A 22,091-nucleotide genomic window follows, 5' to 3' on the forward strand; every position below is an offset into this window, starting at 1 on the left:
ACCTTACCCTACCCTGCCCTACTCTACTCTACCCTACTCTACTCTGTGTTCTATTCTGTGTTCTATTCTCTTTTCTGTTCTATTCTATTCTGCATTTTACTCTACCCTACCCTACCCTACCCTACCCTACCCTACTCTATTCTGTGTTCTATTCTGTGTACTGTTCTGTTGTGTTCTATTTTTTATTCTATTCTATTCTGTTCTGCATTGTATTCTATTCTACTCTACTCTTCCCTACTCTATTCTGTGTGCTATTCTGTTCTGTGTTCTATTCTCTATTCTGTTCTATTCTGTTCTGCATTCTATTCTACTCTACCCTACCCTACTCTATTCTGTGTTCTATTCTGTGTACTGTTCTGTTGTGTTCTATTCTCTATTCTATTCTGTTCCACATTGTATTCTATTCTATTCTACTCTACTCTACCCTACTCTATTCTGTGTTCTATTCTCTATTCTGTTCTGTTCTATTCTATCCCTATACTGTTCCATTCCATTCCATTCCATTCTATTCTCTGTTTGAATTTTTGCCTCTTTTTAACAACCGGTGGAGTTCTCTGGCTGACACTCCCCCCCTTCAACCCCCCCCCCCACACACACACGTAAATCGTCCTGCATCTATTAGCAATCTGTGTCAACACTATTTAGTTCTGGATCACCTGAACGGAGTCAGAAGGAGCCTTATCTGCAAACCCATTAAATTTCCAGGTTGTGGATGGAATTGAAAACCTGTCTGAGTATTTGATTGCCATTCAGCCTTAACTCTTGCCCTCGGTGATTTCTTTGGCCAACCTTGAAAAAAAATGAGAGAGAGAAAAAATATTGTTCTGTATCGTATCACTTTCTCTCTCTCTCTCTCCCTCCATATATATATAAAATTCAGTTGTATTCTTGCTGGCATTCTGTGCAAGGTCATTTCTTCAAAAAATGGAAATATTTTCAAGATGCTTCGATTTGGAAATAACTCAATCCCCCCTGCCATCAGATCAAAATGGCAAAATTGGAGCAATTGTGTGAATTCAAAGAAGGGGTTTTAGCTGATTTGTACGCCCTTAACGCCGGTGTGCAAAAGGTTTTGGACCAAATTAGGCGTTTATTCAGCGTTTCTTTAATCTGCCCGTTGACAGAAGTGTTCTGGATAGACGATAAAGATATATAGATGTACGGCAATAACAGCAGCAGACTGCACTGTGGACTAGAATGAGAAAAAAGGAATGAGGAGCATAAAAGCCGCCGTGTCTTTGGAATAAGAGCAGTTGAAATGGTCTCTGTTTAATTTCTCCGAACAAAAGCCCCTTTTTCAGATGCAAAAGCGATTCTGCAAACTCAAGGGAGACATCGGTTCTTTCAACAAAAGAGGATCGCTGCACAACAAGAACTTCTGTTAGGCAAAAAATAATAATCTTAACCTTCTCTAGACTCCTTTTGGGGTACGATGGAGTATTGGGTGTTGAACCCCCAAATGTGAAAGCAACCAAGCCAAATCGTCAGACCTCAAAAGTACTTGTGTCCTTGCTGGCCAATGCAGAGTCGAGAGTCAATGTAGGATTCAAGGTTACAAAACCAGCCATGAAAGAAAGAGAATTAAGTGGTCTGGGCACTATCCCTGAAGGCGAATAGAATAGAATGAACAGTTGGGCAGGACTGGGCGGAGCGGAATGGAACAGTAGGGTAGGACAAGACAGGACACAACAGAATGGAACAATAGAGTAGAGTAGAGTAGAGAATACAGAATACAATAGAATAGAATAGAATAGAATAGAATATGGAATAGAATAGAATATAGAAGAGAATATAGAAGAGAAAAGAAGAGAAGAGAATATAGAATAGAATAGAACAAAGAAGGGAATACAGAATAGAATAGAGAAGAGAAGAGAATATAGAAAAGAAAAGAGAAGAGAAGAAAATATAGAATAGAATATAGAATAGAAGAGAAGAGAATATAGAATAGAATAGAGAGGAGAATACAGAATAGAATAGAATAGAATAGAATAGAGAAGAGAGTATAGAATAGAATAGAGAAGAGAAAATGTAGAAAAGAAAAGAATGTAGAATAGAAGAGAATAGAGAAGAGAATACAGAATAGAATGGAATAGAATATGGAACAGAATATAGAATAAATAGAGAATAGAAAGAATAGAATAGAGAAGAGAATACAGAAGAGAATATAGAATAGAATAGAATAGAGAATATAGAAGAGAAGAGAATGTAGAATAGAAGAGAATATAGAAGAGAAGAGAGAAGAGAAGAGAATAGAGAAGAGAAGAGAATATAGAAAAGAATAAAGAAGAGAAAAGAATACAGAATAGAATAGAATAGAATTTGAGAAGTGTGCCCATGCCCCCCCCCCCTCACAGTCCGTTTTTGCTCCTAGGAGACTGCAGGGAGGCTTACTAGGCCCAAAACGGGGCACGTGGGGGGGCACACATGCATGCACAGGGGGGCAAGAGAAGTGTGTGGGGGGTGTCACGTGCGCATGCGCAGGGGGAAAGGCAGGGCGAGTCATGCGCACATTGCATTATGGGTGCAGGCATGCACTATCGGCACGCGATGACAAATAGGTGAGCCATCCCTGGTATAGAGTTTTCTGCCTGAGCAGGAGGTTGGACTAGAAGACCTCCAAGGTCTCTTCCAACTGTTCTTTATTGAAACGCACCAGATAAGAGATGCGATGCAACAGAAATATTGTAGGAAACCATTATCAGGTGGTGGCTTCTTCACATGGACTATCTTCCAGGGAAGATGTCTGCCATGAGTCTTCTCTTTGATCTATAAAACTGGCCCCTTCTAATCGACTTTAAAATTGTTTGTAAAGCCAACGTAAGGAAGAACTATTGTAGCGCAGCTCTATAAATTCGTTTTTAATAAATAAATCAAAACCTCTCGTCTATATGGTCCATGCAGCAGCTCGGATTTACATCCATGCCCTTTGCAAAAGATGGAAAGTGTTGGCGGCACACAGTCCTAGCAGTCACCTCATTAAAAGCGAAAGCAAAAAAAAAAGTGAAATAAAATTAAAATACCGCCAGCCCTGTTTGCAGAACTGTGAATTGATGGTGATAATTAACCGCTGCGGTGTTTAATAGATTATCCAGATCGGTTAATTGATTGGACAAGTCTTTGGAGAAATGAAAAAAAGGGGTCAGGTCATTATTTTTTTTTACAGAAATGATGCATTGTTTTAAATATCCATTTTGCAAATCTTAAAACTTCCTTAGAAGAGCTGTTCTTTGATCTGCCTGGCCAAAGGACAGACCTGTTCAATATCATCTCCAAAAGGCATTAAATATGAGAGTGGATATTTAGATAGATAGATAGATAGATAGATAGATAGATAGATAGATAGATAGATAGATAGATAGATAGATAGATAGATATAATATATTCCCCCTTCCTTCTCTTATTTCTTAACTAATTCTATGCAAATGTAAGCAAGAATTTAATTAAGGTCTTGTTTAAAGTTCCCATTGCTAATAGTAATAAAAGAGACCTGTTGAAACTGAGAAATGTTGTTGCCGGTTGAATAAATTGTCACTTTATGTGTGAGGGATAAAAAGAAAGATTTATTTTTTTAAAAAACTTATCTTCGCTCCTGTGCAGTTGTATGGATATTGTGGGAGGTTTAGGCATGGAGTACTTTTTGCAAGCATCTCCTTGTGTGTTTGTGTGAGTGTCGTTTTGGCTACTGTATTTTTCGGAGTATAAGACACACTTCCACCCCCCTCCTAAAAGAGGGTGAAAATTTGGGTGCATCTTAGATACTGAATGTAGTTCCACCCACCCGCTGCCCCCCACCCTTTGTCCTCTGTCTCCCAGCAATTTGCCTCCTTGCAGCAAACAACAAGCAGCCTGTTTCAGTTTCAGCTTCAACACAGCTTGATTAGCACAAGCAGCTGATTGTCGGTTGGATTGGCCTCCTGACCATCAGCTGTTTCAGGCTGCAGGGGTTGCCATTGCCTATTGCCACATCCGCGAGCCCCACTTTTTGGCTTCCGCGTGCCCCATTTTCCACACATTCCGATCCCCGCTGCCCAGAATGGGGGCACATAGAGGCAGAAAATAGGGCATGCACAGGCTCATGGAGACAGCAATAGGCTATGGCAACCCCTGCAGGCTGAAACAGCTGATCATCAGGAAACCAATCCAACCGCCAATCAGCTGCTTGTGCTAATCAGGCTGTGCTGAAATTGAAACTGAAAGGGGCTGTTTGCTGCAAGGAGGCAAACTGCTGGGAGGCAGAGGCAGATTTATTTTTTTTGTCTTCCTCCCCAAAAGCTAGGTGCGTCTTATACTTCAGAGCGTCTTATACTCTGAAAAATACGGTAGTTTAGATGCCACAGTTGCCCTCCCTGAGTGAGGTTGTAAATTCTGAATCCGTGTGTACTTTCCCAAATTTTGCTAATTTGCATGATGCTACTCCTGGTGGTCTCCTGTCCCATTGAATTCAGTCCACTGACCCATCCTTTCTCTTGTGCTTCAAGGCTCACAGATAGGAGTGTGCCCCCAACCTCCCCGATATGCATATGCATATATATCCTTTCCCTCCGCTCTGTTGCTTGTTCTTGGTAATACTGGATTAGCCTGCTTTTCCCTGGAGAGAAAAAAGTACTTTCTGTTTTGCATAATCCTTTTCCGATTTGGAAAAGCATTGGCGTCCGGCATTAAGATGGATGTGCGTGCACGCTTGTGCTGTGTGTGTGTGTGTGTGTGTGTAAGGGACACACATCATCGCTCCACACTGAGTGATGAAAACAGGAGAGGTAGATGAGAAGCAGTAGTTTTCTATTTTTAATCTGAAAATGGAGAGAGAGAGAGAGGGTAGGAAGGAAGAAGGAAGGAAAGGAAAGAAAGAGAGAAGAAAAGAAAGGGAAAGAAAGAGAGAAAAGGAATGAAGGAAACGAGTAAGGAAGGGAAATAAAGAAAAGGAAAGGAAGGCAGGAAAGAAAGGAAGGTAGAAAGAAAAAGAAAACAAAGAAAGAAAAAGAAAGAAAGAGAAAAGGAAGGAAAGAAAGAAGGAAGGAAGAGAAATAAAAGGAAAGGAAGGCAGAAAAGAAAGGAAGGGAGAAAGAAAGAAGGAAAAAAGAAAAGAAAGAAAGAAAGAAAGAAAGAAGAGAGAAAGAAAAAAGAAAGAAAAGCAAAATGATAGAAGAAAGAGAAATAAAGAAAGGGAAAAGAAGGCAGGAAAGAAAGGGAGGGAGAAAGAAAAAAGAAAGAGAGGGAAGAAAAGAAAGAAAAGAAGAAAGAAAGAAAAGGGAAAGAAGGAAAAAGAGAAGGGAAATAAAGAAAAGGAAAGGAAGGAAAGAAATGAAATAAAGGAAGGGAGAAAAAAGAGAAGGACAGAAAAAGAAGGAGGGAAAGAAGGAAAGAAAGAAAGAAAAAGTAAATTGCTACTCTTTCTAACAAATAACAGTTGGCATCTTAGCTGCCTTCTCGCTATCTCCTTGTTGTTATAGCAGCCTCCTTCCTAGAGAGCATGTTGGCCAGCAGAGCTTAGAAGAGGCCAATTATGAGGATCTGAACTTTCTGTGCTGCCAGGTTAGTGCCCATTGAGGGCAAATTTCAGAATTAAAGGGAGGAACTATTTTAACCTGTGCCAAGCAAACAGATGGTGAGTGCTGGGCTGTGCTTGGCCACAGGTGGGAAATTGCATTTTTGAACATTTGTGCCAGGTTGGGTGAATAGTTTGCTAAGGAGTAGAACACACCATGCGATTCTTCTGCATGCAGGGAGTAGCTTGGCTTGTCCTTCCTTCCTTCCTTCCTTCCTTCCTTCCTTCCTTCCTTCCTTCCTTCCTTCCTTCCTTCCTCCCTCCCTCCCTCCCTCCCTCCCTCCCTCCCTCCCTCCCTTTCTTCCATCTTCCATTCATCCATCACATCTTCCTCTCTCCCTCCCTCCCATCCCCCCTTCCATCTTCCATTTATCCATCACATCTCTCTCCCTTTCTTCCATCCATCCATCACATCTTCCTTCCTTCCTCTGTTCATCCATCACATCTCCCTCCCTCCCTTTCTTCCATCCATCCATCCATCCATCCATCCATCTCATCTTCCTTCTTTCCTTCCTTCCTCCATTCATCCATCACATCTCCCTGCCTTTCTTCCATCCATCCATCACATCTTCCTTATATCCATCCATCCATCCATCCATCCATCACATCTTCCATCTTTCCTTCTTTCTTCCATTCACCCATCATATTTTCCTCCCTCCCTCCCTTTCTTCCTCCCTTCCTTTCTTCCATCTATCTATCCATCATATCTTCCTTCCTTCCTTCCTTCCTTCCTTCCTTCCTTCTTTTTTCCATTCACCCATCACATTTTTCTTCCTCCCTCCCTTTCTTCCACCCTCCCTTCCTTCCATTCATCCTTCCACCCCATCACATCTTCCTTCCTTTCTTCCAACCATTCATCCATCCATCATATCTTCCATCCTCCTTCCCTCCCTCCCGATTTGTAATTTCCATGAGTCTGAGTTCTGATGGCTTCACACCTATTGTTGGTGGCGAGTTCTGATTCTGAACCGTTCGTTGTATACCTTCTTTTCTTCCCTGGCTTAGCTACGCACATTCTGTGCTGTCATAGACCTGTTCCAATCTCCCAGTAAGAAAAGCATTAAAATGAAAGAAAATGCCGTTTCAGGAAGCATTCTTTCCACTCCCTTGGTGTTAGCGTGTTTCATTTTATGGCGGGATACTTGTTTTCGCCCTTTGTACGCCATCCTGCAACCCAGGGCAAAGTGAAATATTTAAAATACTGGTGTGATCCTCTCTGCATTTAGTGAGAATGCTATATATATCTCTCTTTTTTCCCCTGCTGCTTCTGAGTCGATTCTCATGGTTCACCAAGGAATCTAATACATTTTATTTTTCCTTAAGAGATAGAATCCTTTGTAGTTGGAACAGCACAATTTCATTATCAAGTCTCACTGCTGTTCTGCAGCTGGCAGAAATATCTCTTCGCTCCCAGGAGAGGAAAGTCTATCAGGTTTTTTTTTTCTGGTGGGTTTTTTGGCGCAGTCCCATCTAACAATTTTCCCACCTTTTGCACAACAGAGATAGTTACTGTGTCTCAATGAGAGCATCACGGTAGGGGCAACCACGATTCGCCAAAGCAGACCTCGGTTCGTAGATGGCTTAAGCTCCACCTGACAATTTGTTCCAAGGGAGCTTGGAAGAGCATGCTCGAAATTTCAATCGGGTCTCTCCTCCCCCAAAGTGGAAAGAGGAGAGAAGAGAAGAAGGAAAAGAAAGGCGAATTGGGGGGGGGGGAGAGAAGAGAGGAGGAGAATGGGAGGGAGAAAAGAAAAGTGGGAAAGAAGGAGAATTTGAGGGAGAGAAGAGGAGAATGGGAGAAGGAAAAGAAAGGAGAATGGGAGGAGGAGGAGAGAAGAGTGGAGGAGAATGGGAGGGAGAAAAGAGAAGTAGAAAAGAAGGAGAATGGGAGGGAGAGAAGAGGAGAAAGGGAGAAGAAAAAGGAAGGAGAATGGGAGGAGGGGAGAAGAGAGGAGGAGAATGGGAGGGAGAAAAGAGAAGTGGGAAAGAAGGAGAATGGGAGGGAGAGAAGAGGAGAAAGGGAGAAGAAAAAGGAAGGAAAATGGGAGGAGGAGAGAAGAGAGGAGGAGAATGGGAGAGGGAAGAGAAGAAAGAAAGAAAAATGAGAGGGAGAGAAGAGAAGGAGAATGGGAGAAGGGAAAGAAAGGAGAATGGAAGGGAGAGGAGGAGAGAAGAGAAGGAGAATGGGAGAAGGAAAAGAAAGGAGAATGGAAGGGAGAAGAGAAAAGAGAAGAGATGAGAATGGGAAAAGGAGAAGAGAAGGAGAATGGGATGGGGAGAAAAGAGAAGAGGGAGGAGGAGAATGGGAGAAGAGAAGAAAATTGGGAGGGGGAGAAAAAAGAAGAGGGAGAAGGAGAAAAGAAGGAGATTCGGAGGGGGAGAAGGAGAAGGATAGGAAGACCATGGAAGGAAAATAAGAGAGTAGAGAAGAGAATGGGAAAAAGAGGAGAATGGGAGGGGGAGAAAAGGGAGAAGGAGAAAACAAAGAGAATGGGAGGGGGAGAGAAGAGAAGGAGAAGAGAAGGAGAATGGGAGCGGGAGAGAGAAGAGAAGAGACTTCCTTTGTGTGTCCCTTCCATATGCACCATGGAACTTTTCAGTGGAGGGTGTTGCCTGGTTTGAGTCAAGGAAGGTCTTTAGGCTGTGCTTCAAACCATCAACTTCCCTCCCCTTGACCCCGAAGTCCCTGAGCCTCAACGCTTTTGAGAGTTGAAGCCACCTCGAATCACTTCTGCTTCCTTAAGAAGACATTTATAATCGTACCATTTGCTAGTCTGCACAGCTCCCTGCCCATAAAAGCCGTCATTGGAATTTATTCCGAAGGAGGCGATGAAATCTGGTGGGTTGAGAAGAACGAAGGACTTTTTTAAGAGGGAAGGAGCGCTTGACGCATCACGAAGGGGGCCATCAGAGCATGGGGCAGTCACTCTCTAGGGCTCGAGAGGCAGCTTAGCGCATCTTCTCCATCGCAACCACGTCCCATGGAGCCTAGAGAAGGTCTCCGTTCATGCTTCCATTGTCAGCAAAGTGGGCTTCTTAACGATCGATCACCAGAGCTACCGATTCAGAGGAATCCTGCCAAAGGTTCACCCTTCTCTGAGACGGGACTTTGGCACCGAGTTCTCCACTGGTTTTAGATCTCCGTGAGGGGCATGGTAACTATGCCAGTGACACCATCTCCATGCTGGCACCAAGGTCACTCTATACTTACTGCCCTTCGGGGAGCCTGGAAAACCTAGGATGGATGCCAGCATATTGGCATGAGCTTCTGTAAACTCCTGGCACCAGGGAAGGGTCTTGGCCAAGGACGAGTGGCAGCAGGCAGGGTCTTCTCCCAGCGTTCTTCCTTTCTGAAACTCCGTGGCACGACGCCAATCTTAGGCTGTCTGCTGATTTCAAACATCTTCCGCCGGCCTTCCTTTAACCTCGTGGACGTTCTGTGTGAGAGATGGTTTAAGCTTAAGGCCTTTAAAGAAAAAGAAAAAAACCCTCTGACTTTTGGCATATTGATGTTTCCCATTAAAATAATCCGACCGTCGTATTAAGTGCCGGGCAGAAACTCAATTTGGAGAAGGGATTCAGAGGCGGTTTAATTGAATCTTCAGATCTAATCAACTTTACAAATCGAATGGGATGCGAACGGATACCTCTAAATCAATTTGGACCGCGGGAACCGCTCCAGAATCACGTAGGATTGATTTTCCTAATTGATTCAAATTGTCGAATCGGAGCGATTTTCCAAATTAAATCAATGATGCAAACAAGATTTGGCCCAATGCGCCTCGGATGGAGTCGGTATTCAGATCCCTCAAACCTGGGAACATTATGGCAGACTGTGGTGGAGTTTAGAAGAATGTCTTTAACTCAGTCCTACCCATCGTAGCAGCTTCCCCCACACACACCAGTTTCTTAAAAACCAGCAATATCAGTGTGTGCTTTTTGCAGTCCAGCTGTGATGGGCTGGAACATCCATCTATGACTCTGTTGTGGCTCTCCAGTGGCCAGCAGAGCTGGCAGCAGATTCGAACAGTGAGGAGGTTGGGGAGGAATATGGGCCAGTCCTGGAGTCTGGGGAAGGCTCTGATGAGAGCTCTGTGTTGGAGGCAGAGAAGGGGCCAGGAGCGTCCGACAGTTATCAGCTGCCTTCGGAGTCGGAGATCAGTGGGGCAGAAGAACAGCTGGAGCCTGTTCCAGATGTGTACATGCGTAGAGCTGCCAGGAGAAGGGAACAGCTAAGGAACAAGGGTCGACTTGGGAGTAGAGCCACAGGTGGACAGTGAATGCCCCCCCCCATAGGGAATAAAAGAGAAGCAAAAGGGGAGGGGAGTTTGCAGGAGACAATGAGTTCCATTCATTAGGGTGAAGGTCTATTCCTGACTTCTTGCCAAGTAATTGCTGTTAAAGCGTGGCGTTTGGAAGATATCGGCCTGGCAGCTCTCCAAGCCAGATCAAGGTCTGCAGTTGTGAAATCTCATGAAAAACTGTTCGCTGGGACTTTGCTGGAGAGGAATTCCCTTTGAACTAAATAAAAGGGGTTTTACCAGGATGAGGAGTCGGCTTCATGATCCTGGGAAGCCTAGGTCAGAACAGACTGAAAGAAAAATTTCGAGTGCTTGCCTTGTTAAAACTGAGCCTTTTAGCCGAGTCTTTCTCAATATGAATGGGGGGGAAAAGAGTTCTGAACTCACTCACACATTCGTCCAGCCTTCCAAAAGGGTTATCCATATTTATGGAATGGATGTATTATTTATTAAACGAACCGGCGTAGCTGCCCATCTACCAGAAGGCACTTGGAGCAGCGGACAAAACAGAGCACAATGCAACGGAAAAAAATACCACTTCCAACAATTAAACTAAGGTTGAAGCTCTGATGAAATTCTGAATTTTTTTCCCACCAGCTACCCTGTACCAGCTGCATCAGCTTCCTCTCCCCAGGGGTTAGAGGGGAAGGGGGAGGGAATGCCAGCTTGCCTGTTTTTCTGAAGGTCAAGAGAATCGGAGCCATCCAAACTGGGGCGAGGCTATTCTTAAGGCAGGTGCCAAGACTAAGAAGGTAATTTTGAAAGTCTATGGCAGCAGCCAAAGAAAGCCAATGCAATCCTTGGTTGTATAAATATAGGCATAGAATCAAAATAACATGAAGTATTAGTACCGCTTTATAAAGCCAAGGGTAAGGCCACACCTGGAATACTGCATCCAGTTTTGGTCACCCCATTACAAAAAAGATGTTCAGACTCTGGAGAAAGTGCAGAGAAGAGCAACTAAGATGATTAGGGGACTGGAAGCTAAACCCTATGAGGAACGTTTGCAGGAACTGGGTATGTCTAGTTTAATGAAAAGGAGGACTAGGGGAGACATGATAGCAGTCCTCCAATATTTCAGGGGCTGCCACAAAGAAGAGGGAGTCATCCTATTCTCCAAAACACCTGAGGGCAGGAGAAGAAACGATGGATGGAAACTAATCAAGGAGAGAAGAAACCTAGAACTGAGGAGAAATTTCCTAACAAGGAGGACAATCAACCAGTGGGGCGGCTTGCTTCCAGAAGTTTTAGGTGGTTCATCACTGGAGGCTTTTAAGAAGAGACTGGACAGCCACTTGTCTGAAATAGTCTAGGGCAACGATGGCGAACTTTTTTTGGCTTGCGTGCCAAAAGCAGGGGGTAGTGCAGGAGGGTCATACGCGGGCATGCCACACCCATAATGCAAAGTGCAACCCTCAGTGCGCATGCGGGCATGACAGTCGCTCCCCCCATTTTTTTGCATGCTTTTTTCACCCTCCCCAGGCTCCAGAGGCTTTATATGAGCCTAGGGAGGGCGAAAACAGCCCCCACTGCCCCCCGCCAGGAGGCCCTCCGGAGACTTCAGGAGATTCCCTGAAGCCTCCAGAGCGCAAAAAACTGGCCCTTCAGGCAAACTGGAAGTTCAGGAAGTTCCGGTTTGCTCGTAGGGCTGGTTTAAGCCCTCTGGAGCCTTCAGGGAAGCCTCCTGAAGGTCTCTGAAGGCTCCGGAGGACTAAAAACGTCCCTATGGACAAACCTGAAGTGACTTCCGGTTTGCTCGTAGGGTCGTTTTTCGTCCTCCGGTGCCTTCAGGGAAGCCTCCTGAATGCTCTGGGGGGCTTAAACCGGCCCTATGAGCAAACCAGAAGTCTGTTCCCGAACTTCTAGTTTGTCCACAGGGCCGGTTTTTTGCTCTCTGGAAGCTTCAGGGAAACTCCTGAAGCCTCCGGAGGGCCTCCGGGGGGGGACAGGGGAGGGCTGTTTTCGCCCTCCCTAGGCTCATATAAAGCCTCTGGAGCCTGGGGAGGGTGAAAAATGGCCTCAAAATGGCCAGTTGATAGGGGCAATGCCTCACGTGCCCTGACAAATGGCTCTGCGTGCCACCTGTGGCACGCATGCCATAGGTTCGCCATCCCGGGTCTAGGGTCTCCTGCCTGAGCAGGGGGTTGGACTAGAAGACCTCCAAGGTCCCTTCCAGCTCTATTCAGATTGAAACTCTATCTTTCTCAACCAATGGAGCTGAGGGTCATATTTACTGAAAATATCAAATTGAGACACGCCTGACCTCTGTGTTCTTTCAGAGTTTGGGCTTTGGGTTGTGCAGGGAAAAAAAACCCCAGTTTTGCTTCCTCGGTGACGTTCAGGGTACCTGTTTTGTTTGCCTGTCACGCTTCGGGTGATGGTGTCTTGGCCGTGAGCTGAGATTTTACAGCCTCCAACTCCAAACAAAGAGCTTAGTTGGATTCAGAGGGCAAGCAGGATCCAGAAGGTGGCCTGAGATGGCCTCACAGCAACCGGCCCGGGGTTTCCTGAACAGCCAAGACGAAAGAAGAAATTAATTGCAAAAATGTGCAGGCTTTGAAGCGGTGGGCTGTTGGCTCGCGGAAGGCTGTTGGCATTGTGCAACGAAGATGGGGAGGCCAGCAAAGGACAGCTCTGCAGATTTCCGAGCCACGAAAACCTTAGTGAGCTTTTTGGCTGAGATATTGTGACAGAAGGCGTGGGTTGTGTTTATAAGCCTCCCGCGATCCCTTTCCAAGGGTCTTTTTATTTTTATTTTTTTATTTTGCAAAGAAAGAGGATTAGATAAGGAGAGGGCTTGCGTGTGTCATATGTCCTCACAATGCCAGAGTTAGACAGGAGTGGTTTAATATGCCCTAGACTGTAATGTCAGCCTGGCATATCAGCTTCCTGTAGGATTTGGAGTTGAATATGGAACACAGGAGGGATAGGAGAAGGAGATGTGGAGACTCTAGAAAAAGTGCAGAGAAGAGCAACAAAAAGGATTAGGGGACTAAATAGGCTAAAACATATGAAGAACGGTTGCAGGAACTGGGTATGTCTAATGGAATGAAAAGAAGGACTAGGGGAGACATAATAGCAGCGTTCCAATATCTCAGGGGCTGCCCCAAAGAAGAGGGAGTCAAGCTATTCTCCAAAGCCCCCGAGGGCAGGACAAGAAGCAATGGGTGGAAACTAATCCAGGAGAGAAGCAACTTAGAACCGAGGAGAAATTTCCTGACAGAACAATTAATCAATGGAACAACTTGCCTCCAGAAGTTGTGAATGCCCCAACACTGGAAGTTTTTAAGAAGATGTTGTGATAACCATTTATCTGAAGTGGTTTCCTGCCTAAGCAGGGGGTTGGACTAGAAGACCTCCAAGATCCCTTCCAACTCTGTTATTCTATATTCTACTATATACCATTTCAGACAAGTGACTGTTCAGTCTCTTTCTTAAAAACCTCCAGTGATGGAGCACCCACAACTTCTGGAGGCAAATTGTTCCACTGATTAATTGTCCTCACTGTTAGGAAATCTCTCCTTAGTTCTAAGTTGCTTCTCTCCTGGATTAGTTTCCACCCATTGCTTCTTGTCCTGCCCTCAGGGGCTTTGGAGAATAGCTTGACTCCCTCTTCTTTGGGGGAGCCCCTGAGATATTGGAAGACTGCTATTGTGTCTCCCCGAGTCCTTCTTTTCATTCAACTAGACATACCCAGTTCCTGCAACCGTTCTTCATGTGTTTTAGCCTCCAGTCCCCTAATCATTCTTCCTGTTAATGATGTCCATTAGAGTTGGAGATCCAAATTTGATAGGATTTGATTTGGAAGGAACTGTAAGGGAACTCCTGTATCAAGTATCAACCAAAGCCTAGACTGATTTCCTCTTTTTCCATGATCCTGCATGGGCATCTTGGGAAAAAAAACCTTGCTGCCTTTTGCAGTTGTTCAGGGCCCTCCCACACAATTTCCAAATTAAACTTGGCATTTCAGATTCCCTGCAGAGCCTTGCTTGATACAAACCAAGAATGAGAGATTTTCCATGGTTGGAAATCTGAACGGGCTCAGGATATGGGAGGAGAAGGAAATAAAGATTCCTAGGGAACGGAACTTAATGGATTCCCCCCCCCCCTCCAGACAAGGAGATCCTTGTTTTCAACTTATTCTCCAAAGCGCTTGAGGGCAGGACAAGAAACAATGGATGGAAACTAATCAAGGAGAGAAGTAAACTGGAACTCAGGAGAAACTTCCTCATAGTGAGGACTATTAACCAATGGAACTGCTTGCCTCCAGAAATTTTGGGCGCTCCATCACTGGAGGTCTTTAAGAAGAGACTGGAAACCTGTCTGAAATGTATAAGGTCTCCTGCTTGAGCAGGGGGTTAGACTAGAAGACCTCCAAGGCAGTGGTGGGATTCACTTCGCTACCGGTTTGCAAATGTGAGTGTGCTCGTGTCCCTTCCAGTTCTATTTTGATTGATTGAAGCGTGCCATTTTAATCATAATAATATGAAATAGTATTATATTAAGCTCATTTATTTATTATGTGGCATGGGAATTGGGAGACGGTGGCTCAGTGGCTAAGAGGCTGGGCTTGTCGATCAGAAAGGTCAGCAGTTCGGCGGTTTGAATCCCTAGCGCGCATAACAGAGTGAGCTCCTGTGACTTGTCCCAGCTTCTGCCAACCTAGCAGTTCGAAAGCACGTAAAAAAATGCAAGTAGAAAAATAGAGACCACCTTTGGTGGGAAGGTAACAGTGTTCCATGCGCTTTAGGCATTGAGTCATGCCACATGACTACGGAGATGTCTTCGGACAGCACTGGCTCTTCAGCTTTGGAACAGAGATGAGCACCGCCCCCTAGAGTTGGGAACGACTAACATATATGTGCAAGGGAAACCTTTACCTTTATGGGAATTCTAGGTATTGAAGTCCACACATCTTAACGCTGCCAAGGTTGGGAAACATTTCTGTGGCACATTCACATCACGTTTCAGTAAAAACGGGAGAGATAAAAATACAAAATATTAAAATCTAAAAATATTATAAGCATATGTCTAAATTACACACACACACATATATATATATTTGCTTCGTTTGTCGCAGCCTGGAAATCAGCAAAGTCCCCATCATTGCAGGCTTTATTTTGACACTTTCATCATTACGGGTAGTTGGATAGTTTGTTCTTAGCTCCACAATTTGGCGATGGCATTTAGCCCCACTTAGGGAGGGCATTTGCAATTCTATCATGGCCTCTGCGAATTTGGTTCAGTGTTGTCCATATCATACGAAGCTGGTTGAATCCAAATTCCACAGCACCTGAGGGCAGGAGAAGAAGCAATGGGTGGAAACTAATCAAGGAGAGAAGCAACTTAGAACTAAGGAGGAATTTTCTGAGAGTTAGAACAACTAATCAGTGGGACTACTTGCCTCCAGAAGTTTTGGGTGCTTCAACACTGGGTTTTTTTAATGAAGAGACTGGACAGCTACCTATTTGAAATGGGATAGAGTCTCCTGCTTGAGCAGGGGGTTGGACTGGAAGACCTCCAATGTCCCAACTCTGTTATTCTGCAATTCTATAATCCTAGATCAATCAACCAGTGAAACAACTTGCCTCCAAAAGTTGTAGGTGCTTCCTCACTGGAGATTTTTAAGAAGAGACTGGATGGTCACTTGTCCAGAATGGTGTCGGTTTCCTTCTTGAGCAGGAGGTTGGACTAGAAGACCTCCAAGGTCCCTTCCAACTCCGTTATTCTGTTAAATCCAGATGTTTTTTTCCAAGATCAAGGCAAACCTTGACATTGTTGGAGGACAGTTTTCTATCCAATGCTAAGATCTACAAGGCCAAAGAGGAATTAAGATTTATCTCTCCCTTCTTCTGCCTTTAAGCAATCTTGAGCATGGACTAGGAGACCTTGTAGGTCCCTTCAAGCCCTATGCAAATTCTCTCCACCTTCCCTCTAATGGTCTCTTGGTGCACCATTCAGATTCCATGGTTGATCCAGTTGGATAACTGCCTATTTTAATCAGTCTATGAAGCCCTTCCCAACTGCTTCCCCAGAACCTCAATTAATTTTGGTCTTTCTTGGAGCAGCTTCCTCAGGTCTGGCAATCGTTGCGTCTTTTCCTGCTTGGGGTGAAACTTCGGCATCCGTTTCGTCTTTCGAACAAGCAAAGTCATCATTCTAACCATACGGAATCCGCTTTTTGATGGTCAGCTCCTGTTAGCAGTTCTTGTGGCCTCCAGCAGCCAGTAGTGGTGGCGGCAGACTCAGAGAGTGAGGAGGTTGGGGAGGAGCAGTGGCCAGTCCTGGAGTCTGAGGAAGGCTCTGTGTGCCTTTGGAGTCGGAGATCAGTGGGGCAGAAGAACAGCTGGAGCCTGTTCCTGAAGTGCGCATGCGCAGAGCTGCCAGGAGAAGGGAACAGCTAAGGAACAAGGGTCGACTTGGGAGTAAGGCCACAGGTGGACGGTGAATGGCCTCTCCCATAGGGAATAAAAGAGGAGCGCAAGGGGAGTGGAGTTTGCAGGAGGCAATTAGTTTGTTTAATTAGTGTGAAGATTTGTTTGTGACTCTCAGAAACTTCTTGCCAAGAATTTTCTTGTACAGCATTGCGTTTGGAAGATATCGGCCTAGCCTGATAAAGATCTGTGGTTGTACAGTCACCCTTGAATGACTGGACTTGCTGGATGTGAATGAGAGGAATTCACATTAGCTTAATTAAAAGGGGTTTTGTCGGGACAAGGAGTCTGCTTTGTGATTTTGGGAAGCCTAGATCAGAACTGTTGTGGCCCGCCAGTGGCAGATGTTGGTGGCAGATTCGGACAGTGAGGAGGTTGGGGAAGAACCTGGGCCAGTCCTGGAGGCCAGGGGAAGGCTCTGATGAGGGCTCTGTGTCAGAGGCAGAGAGGGGGCCAGAGGTGTTGGCCAATTCTCAGCTGCCTTCGGAGTCGGGGATCAGTGAGGCAGATGAACAGCTGGAGCCTGTTCCCAGTGTGCGCATGCACAGAGTTGCCAGATGAAGAGAATAGCTAAATGACAGGGGTCGACTTGGAAGTAAGGCCACAGGTGGACGGTGAATGGCCCCTCCCAGAGGAAATAAAAGAGGAGCGAAAGGGGAGTGGAGTTTTCAGGAGACAATTAGTTCGCTTCATTGGTTTGTGACTCTCCGAGGCTCCTTGCCTAGTTTTGCAGGTATCGGCCTGTCAGCTCTCCAAGCCAGATAAGGTCTGTGACTGTAAATCCTCCCTTGAAAGACTTTGCTGGATGTGAATGAGCAGAATTCACAGCAAATTAACAAAAGGGGTTTTTGTCGGGACAAGGAGTTTGTTTCATGCTCTTGGGAAACCTCCGTCAGAACACGAACAGTAGTCACGGAAGGAGAGATGTTGACTATCTCTTGGTTGGGTATTTATGTAAAGCAGGGTGCAGGAGATCTCGTCAGCTAATTAGCCGCCGTCCCTGATGGCAGTGATGTTCTTTTTTGCTACACGGCAGTTGTCAACCGCATGTAAAGGAAACAGCTTTGCTCCAATGAGCGGAAAACATCAGGCGAGATGCACCGGGGTTGATGAATTACACATGCTGTCTCACTCTTGGAGATGTCCTGATCGACTCTGACAAGCTGGAATTCCTGCAGGGCACCAGACTGCTATTGCCCATTAAGAAAATGAGACGTTAAAACCCTGCTCAGAGACTTGTAGGGGAAGTCCAGAGGCTACGGAGAAGGAGAAGGGATGGTCCTGCTGAGATGAATGGCGTGGCCAACTCCACTTTGGTTGGAGATGCAATCCATCAATCAGAATAGATTTGGAAGGGGGTGGGGAATCACCTGGTATTGGTTGAGTCTGACTTTGTCTTCTCAGGAGGCCCACAGTTGGCTAGGAACACCCAGTGGTGGGTCTTCTGACTTTTTAACAGAATAACAGAGTTGAAAGGGCCCTTGGAGGTCTTGTAGTCCAACCCTTTGCTCAAGCAGGAGACCCTATACCATTTCAGACAAATGGTGCCACTCATCCCTGACTCTAGGGGGCGCTGCTGATCTCCATTTCAAAGTCGAAGAGCCAGCACTGTCCGAAGACATCTCCGTGGTCATGTGGCCGGCATGACTCAATGCCAAAGGCGCACAGAACGCTGTTACCATCCCACCAAAGGTGGTCCCTATTTTTCTATTTGCATTTTTATGTGCTTTCGAACTGTTAGGTTGGTAGAAGCTGGGGCAAGTCACGGGAGCTCACTCCGTTATGCGGCACTAGGGATTCGAACCACTGAACTGCCGACCTTTCTGATCGACAAGCTCAGCATCTTAGCCACTGAGCCACTGTGTCCCTTGGAAGGAGACCCTATGCCAACTCAGACAAGTGACTATCCAGTCCAGGGGCAAAATTCAGCAGGTTTTGACAGGTTCTGGAGAACCGGTAGCAGAAATATTGAGTAGTGTGGAGAACCAGCAAATACCACCTCTGGCTGGCCCCAGAGTGGGGTGGGAATGGAGATTTTGCAGTATCCTTCCCCTGGAATGGGGAGGGAATGGAGATTTTGCAGTGGGGAGGGAGTGGAGGTTTTACCGTATCCTTCCCATGGAGTGGGGAGAGAGTGGAGATTTTGCAGTATCCTTCCCCTGCCACGCCCACCAAGCCACACCCACAGAACCAGTAGTAAAAAAAAATGAATTTCACCACTGATCCAGTTTCTTAAGAACCTCCAGTGATGAAGCACCCACAACTTTTGAAGGCAACATCTGATCCACCGATTAATAATTCTCAATGTTAGGAAGTTTCTTCTCAGTTCCATGTTGCTTCTCTCCTTGGATTAGTTTCCATCCAGTTTCCATCGTCAGAGTGAACTGGTTCATTCCCCAGCTGATCCTCGGAGCGAACTGGTTCACGCTCCAGCTGATTCTCAGAGCGAACCGGTTCACTCCCCAGCTGATCCTCGAAAAGAACCGGTTCACTCCCCAGCTGATCCTCGGAGCGAACTGGTTCACTCCCCAGCTGATCCTTGGAGCGAACCGGTTCACTCCCCAGCTGATCCTCGGAGTGAATCAGTTCACTCCCCAGCTGATCCTCGGAGTGAATCAGTTCACTCCCCAGCTGATCCTCGGAGCGAACCGGTTCACTCCCCAGCTGATCCTCGGAGCGAACCGGTTCACTCCCCAGCTGATCCTTGGAGAGAACCTGTTCACTCCCCAGCTGATTCTCGGAGCAAACCGGTTCACTCCCCAGCTGATCCTCGGAGCAAACCAGTTCACTCCCCAGCTGATCCTTGGAGAGAACCGGTTCACTCCCCAGCTGATCCTCGGAGCAAACCGGTTCACTCCCCAGCTGATCCTCGGAGCAAACCGATTACTCCCCAGCTGATCCTCGGAGCAAACCGGTTACTCCCCAGCTGATCCTCAGAGCGAACTGGTTCACTCCCCAGCTGATTCTCAGAGTGAATCAGTTCACTCCCCAGCTGATCCTCGGAGCAAACTGGTTCACTCCCCAGCTGATCCTCGGAGTGAATCAGTTCACCCGAACCATTCGGAACTGGCTGAATCCCACACCTGACTCTGGAGATACCTTATGAAGTTCTTGCAATGAGTAAGGCCAGCAAGGAACACAGGAGGAGGGATCCATCATTTTATCAGCCTCTGAAAAGTTTCCATCTTTTTCTTGTGGAGAGACTGTTTCTACCTTTGCCATTTTTCTCCTAAATTTAAGACCAGGCAATGCCGTCTCCTCTGGTTTACGTGCTGGCTTTGTTTCTTTGCTGTCAGACTCTAGTAGATCAATAAGTAGAAAGATATTTATAGATAGAGATGTGATTATGTGCCGTGGCGGCGTGACACGGTGTAAGTCTTCTGATTCTACCCAACCGTCTCTTGCAGGCGAAGCCCACAGATAGGAAGGAGCTGAGCGTATTCTTAATTATTTCTAGCGCAGAATGGGAACAGCTGGCTCTTGGTCAGGCAAATTGAATGTTATGTTTATTCTCGGGCCCAGCGTCAGTCTATTTGCCAGTGCCAGCGGGGAGGTAGTAATAGTAGTAAAAGAAGAAGAAGAAGAAGAAGAAGAAGAAGAAGAAGAAGAGGAAGGCAGCTTTGGTTCTTCTCATCTTTTCAGCCTGCATTTTCCATGGCAACAGCCTAAAGCACGCTCACTCTGAATCCTAAGGGAACTGGCTCACCAATTCATCCGGGGAAGCATGCTTGTCAAATGAACAGATCTGTCTGTTTGTCTGTCTGTCTGTCTGTCTGTCTAATAATCTATCTATCTATCTATCTATCTATCTATCTATCTATCTATCTATCTATCTACCTACCTACCTACCTACCTATCTATCTATTATTTGATTGATTTGATTGATTTGATTGATTTGATTGATTTGATTGATTTGATTGATTTGATTGATTTGATTGATTTGATTGATTTGATTGATTTGATTGATTTGATTGATTTGATTGATTTGATTGATTTGATTTTATTACATTTATATGCCGCCCTTTTCCCCAAGGGGACTCAGGGCGGCTCACAATTCAAATCAGGGGAGGGGCGTACAGACAAGAAATAAAAAAAAAGACGGAACATAACAATACATAATTTAAAAAACACACAGCAGTCATACTATTTGAGGTGGGGGGCAACAGCTCTTTAGCCCCAGGCCTGTCGGAACAGCCAGGTTTTAAGGGCTTTGCGGAAGGCCTGGAGGGTGGTGAGGGTTCGAATCTCCACGGGGAGCTCGTTCCAGAGGGTCGGAGCAGCCACAGAGAAGGCTCTCCTCCGGGTAGTCGCCAGTCGGCATTGGCCGGCGGATGGAATTCGGAGGAGGCCTAATCTGTGGGATCTAATCGGTCTATTGGAGGTAATTGGCAGCAGGCGGTCTCTTATCCACCCATCTATTTATTTACTTAGTTCGTCAAACATGTACATGATAACAGGTATAAGTATAAACACGTACATGAACACAGGAAATGGGTACGAATAAATGGAGGCAGTAGGACAGGGACGGAAGACACGCTGGTGTGCTTATGCAAGCCTCCTTTAAGGAACCTCTTAGGAGTGGGGTGAGGTCCACACTAGGCAGTTTGAGGTTAAAGTTTGGGGGGTTTGGGGATGTAACCACGGAGTCGGGTAGAGCATTCCAGGCGTTGACCACTCTGTTGCTGAAGTCGTATTTTCTGCATTCGAGTTTGGAGCAGTTTACCTTGAGTTTGTATTGGTTGTTTGTCCGTGTATTATTGAGATGACAGGTAGCACGTTGTAGCAGACAATTTTGTGTACTGTGCTTAAGTCAGAGCGTAGGGGGCGTAGTTCTAGGTTGGCCAAGCCCAAAATTTCAACCCTGGTGGCATAAGGGATTCTGTTGTGAGCAGAGGAGTGGAGGACCCTTCTTATGAAATACTTCTGGACTCCCTCAATTGTATTAATCTCTGATATACAGTGTGGATTCCAGGCAGACGGGCTGTATTCGAGAATTGGTCTGGCAAAGGTTTTGTATGCCCTAGTTAGCAGTATAATGTTACGGGAGAAGAAGCTTCGCAAAATGAGGATGAGGCTGTGTTTGGAAAGAGATGATGAAATGCCCACAAGAGAGGGTGCTGGGCATTTTCTTGGGTGCTCTCGGAGTTCAAAGATAGTTGAGGAAAAGTATGTGCGAAAGGTCCTTGGTGCTTTCTTGAGATTGCTTTTTTTTTCTTGCAGGCATTTCATTACCCAACTAGGTAACAACACCAGTGCTAGGAAGAAGTTATAGTCTGGTGTCTTGCTCTGCCTGGGTGGGTGGTGGGTGGGGGCGGTCTTAGAGATTCTTTGGTTGGGCTCTTTGCTGATGTCTCCTTGACATTTTCTTGATTGGGGTATTGTGTACTTAATTGTCGGTCTGAAGTTAACCATGGAGTTAAATTAAATCAGAGTCCAAAGCAGAGCTATCCTTAAGGTTCCAATTTAATTAGACAGACATGTTGGCACATTGCTATGGAATCCCAATACTGGAAATGACATCAGAATTCCACCCAATTAAAAGTTCATGATCTTATCCCCACACCCTCAATCCATCACATGGTACAATCTTCTTCTTCCACGCTGGCATCCACACCTAGCTTCTTCCGGTCAGGTGTACTGGTGCGGAGACAAAGGATGACCTTGGCTTCTAGTAAAGAATGAAAACAATACATTCCACAATCTCACTCCTGTCTATTCCCCCCTCCCATCACCTATACTAAAGAAACAGCATAATGAAATAAGAGAAAGTGTGGCAGGCCAAAATTCTAAAAAGAATATAATTGCAGGCCT

The sequence above is a fragment of the Thamnophis elegans genome, chromosome 15 (genome assembly GCF_009769535.1).
Source record: "Thamnophis elegans isolate rThaEle1 chromosome 15, rThaEle1.pri, whole genome shotgun sequence".
Taxonomy (NCBI): Eukaryota; Metazoa; Chordata; class Lepidosauria; order Squamata; family Colubridae; genus Thamnophis; species Thamnophis elegans.